The sequence below is a fragment of the Dermacentor andersoni genome, chromosome 3 (genome assembly GCF_023375885.2).
Source record: "Dermacentor andersoni chromosome 3, qqDerAnde1_hic_scaffold, whole genome shotgun sequence".
In the NCBI taxonomy this organism is placed as follows: domain Eukaryota; kingdom Metazoa; phylum Arthropoda; class Arachnida; order Ixodida; family Ixodidae; genus Dermacentor; species Dermacentor andersoni.
The window spans coordinates 234529216-234532772 of NC_092816.1; the positions used below are offsets into that span (position 1 = coordinate 234529216).

A 3557-nucleotide genomic window follows, 5' to 3' on the forward strand; every position below is an offset into this window, starting at 1 on the left:
TTTACCCATCGCCGATTCCACGTCTTCATAGAAGTCTTCGACTTCCTGGTCATCATGACTGGATGTAGGGGCGTAGACCTGCACAACCTTCATTTTGTACGTCTTATTAAGTTTTACCACAAGACCTGCCACCCTCTCTTTAATGCTATAGAATTCCTGTATGTTACCAGTTATGTTCTTATTAATCAGGAATCCGACTCCTAGTTCTCGTCTCTCAGCTAAGCCCCGGTAGCACAGGACGTGCCCGCTTTTTAGCACTGTATATCCTTCTTTTGGCCTCCTAACTTCACTGAGCCCTATTATATCCAATTTACTGCCCTCTAATTCCTCCAATAGCACTGCTAGACTCGCCTCACTAGATAACGTTCTAGCGTTAAACGTTGCCAGGTTCGTATTGCCAGGTGCAATACAGGGTTGTAAATAAGCATCGTGCAGTAAAGCATACTGTGAGTGGAAAGGGCACATAGGTTTACACTGTGCTCATTATTTTCAATTGTGACATAATTTGCAAGTGCATCTGTACTCGTGGTAAGCTTCATTGACAATTCTTTGTACATTACAAATTCATATTGCAGGGAAGCTTACTAAAGCACATTCGCCATTATGGTACGTGTTATTCACCTTCAACGCAGGAGCACAATGCAGATTCTTGCCCCTGCTTTTGGCTGGACTGCACATGCTCTTTGAGAATTGATACATTGTTCATAAGTGCACTGGTACTTTACTCTAAACTGGAGGGCTCAAATTGATATGAAAGCACAAATTTTATTAAGGGGACAGGATGTTGCCGAGATGGTTGCAGCACAGCTTTTTTTTTTTTCTTCCAGGCACCTTTTCTACTTGAACCTTCCATTGCAGTTTTTCGAGCCTCTTTGAACCAGCACATAGTGCATATAAAAATTGGGCTCTGATTGGGAACATCGCCTAAGCTGATGCCTATCTATAGTAAAAAGATGTAGCACGACCAGGCAAAATAAAAGAAGGGGGTGGGCTGCAGCAATACTAAGTGTTAAATGGTGCTTTAGCCTTTCCCTTGAGTTTTCTGTTCTTGTGCTTTTGATGGATCCTCAGCAGTAACCACGCGAGTGCTGAACTTGAGCTTGTTGGTTTCAAGTCTCATGGTTGTTACTAACAGAACAGTGTGATAAACGAACAAGGGCTTGGAGGCATCCGTTCACCTTGCTTGCCTCATGGTGCTGCTTCATAAGCACCGTGAGTATCCAGGCCAACTAGGAAGGGAGGTTTGTTGCAATCGCTTCTCAACTGTATTGCCACCAAACCAACAGTGCTCTCAATGACAGCTTTTGGGCAGTAGAATGCTTGCACCCAGCAAAGTCGTAAGAAGGAAGCATTCAGGATGTGCAAAGTGGGCTTTTGAAGCTGGCAGCATTACTGAAGCGGCTTTGCCCATCTGCCCTCTTTATGGATTCACAAAGATGATTTCCTCTTTAAAAAGAATTGTTTCAGAGGTCGTTACATGGCAACAGTGTTGGGTGTTTTGTAGCTTGTCTTTGCCCGCTGTAAATAATCTGTTCCTTCTCCAGTGCCCCCGTGAAGTGCCTACTTTTTGGACACAATGTGCTCTCCATGCATGCATGTATCTTTAGCTTATAAAGATGTCTATTACCCCTTGCCTCTAGCTGGTCCTTGCTGATGTCACCCAAGGCGGCATTGGGGAGTATGGCAATGTACACTTACAAAACACTTGATACCCGTGAAACCAATTTAATGGAGCTGCTGTTCGTTTTTTGTCCACTCCATCCTGGTTAGGTACAATGAGCAAATGTCCGAACAGAAGGCATATGTAGTTGGTCGTGCATAGCCTGCGCACTAAGACTTGTTGGAATGTTATGACCTTAGCACAGTGTTTATATGTAAAAACCTTCTGATATGTTGATGACTTCCTTCTCTTTATCATACTTTGCCTGATGGAGCCAGCAAGTGGGTCAACCAGATGTTCAACAGGCTTCCCACTAGTTTTCCCAGGGTCTCCTTTACCAGGGTTCTGCTCATAGATATGTTTTCTTGACCTTGCACTGCACTTCAACCATGGTCACACCTGCTAAACCTGAATAAACAGAAAATCAGACATCCGCCCGTTCGTAGCAATTGCTACAAAGGAAACCCATACGGGTTCCTCCACCTTGCGGGATGCCGCAGAACTACTACGTCAAACACTTGCCTTTGCTTCGTGTTGTCGACAAATTCAACTTCGCTCTGCCATCTGCTAGCCGCCTGGTTAGCTCAGATGGTAGAGCGGCTGCCCCGGAAAGGCGGTGGTCCCGGGTTCGAGTCCCGGACCAGGACGATTTTTTCTTCAACTATGAGGCCTTTCTTTCGATGAACCCGTGTGGGTTTCCTTTGTAGCAATTGCTACGAACGGGTGGATGTCTGATTTTCTCTTTATTCATTACTTCTCTCCACCTTGCGGGATTCCGCAGAACTACTACGTCACCTGCTAAACCTATAGCATGCGATCAAAAAAGTACTATACATCATGTTGCTCCAAACTCGTGACATGTGCTACAAGGCCTTGAGGAACACCCTCATTTATTTACGCCCTCATCATACTGTACGAAGCTTCACAGGATAAGTGCGACAATTAACATCTGCTCGTTTTTCAGTGTTATTCCTGTCCAGCTTGCTCAAAGCTACCCTGAGTGTTTCAAAAGCAAACGACTGCTGCTGGACAAGAAGTGCTTAAAACAAGGGTCGCTATAACCGCATATGTCACACGAAATGAAGAAGGCCTCTGAGTATACAGGCGGTTTACTTCATATCCAACAAGCTTGGTTCTCCCTTTGCTAGTGAGTAAACTCAACTTGCCCCGAATAAATGGCCTGTGACAAACTATGTGCCAGATGCTGTGTCTCCTGCAAAGCTGAAGATGTGTATGAGATCCTGACACCCTGCAGCGGCTTCTACACTGGGCAAACAGGCTACTATAAAAACGTCTACCTTTACTAATATGCTAATGACATGAAAGCAGGCAGAAATTTGGCTATTCATTGGACCCAACTGCAGGGGCAAGCCACTCTTCCACCAGATGTGTGTTGTTCACAGAAACTGGAGCTGTACAAATGCATATAAAAACAATGATGTTTGAAAGTAGTAAAGTTGAACTATGTTTTGCACAAGCAGTGCTACCTGCAGCGCTGGTACCTTATAGCCACAATTCATGGCTGTACCACCATGCAAATGCGCTATTCTTGAATTATTAACTTCTATTATATTTATGGTGACCATATATTGTAATTACATATCATCCACATTGTGTGCAATATGGTTAAATGTCAATTATGATAGCCATTCCTAATCTGAAATGCAACAAAATAGCAAATATAGGCAACAAATTGCAATTCAAAGAGATAAAAGACAACCAGTGCACAGGATAAGTGACAGACTTCCTTTCATTGAAAAAGAAATGTGACATGTGTCATGCCACCAGCAGTGGGTAGCAATCTTTGAAGCTTGGGTGGCAGAGGCAAAACTTGGCAAAATGCTACAATCAAGCTGTATAACGGCCTTGGACACAAACAACCGACATCATATTGTCG

The 3557-nt window shown here is 43.9% G+C and overlaps 1 non-coding gene across 1 annotated transcript; it reads left to right on the forward strand.

The window, feature by feature from the left end:
• The first annotated feature begins 2233 nt into the window (after positions 1–2233).
• Positions 2234–2308, forward strand: TRNAS-GGA (transfer RNA serine (anticodon GGA)). Its single transcript has one exon. It is a non-coding gene; the product is annotated as a tRNA-Ser (tRNA).
• The last annotated feature ends 1249 nt before the right edge of the window (positions 2309–3557 follow it).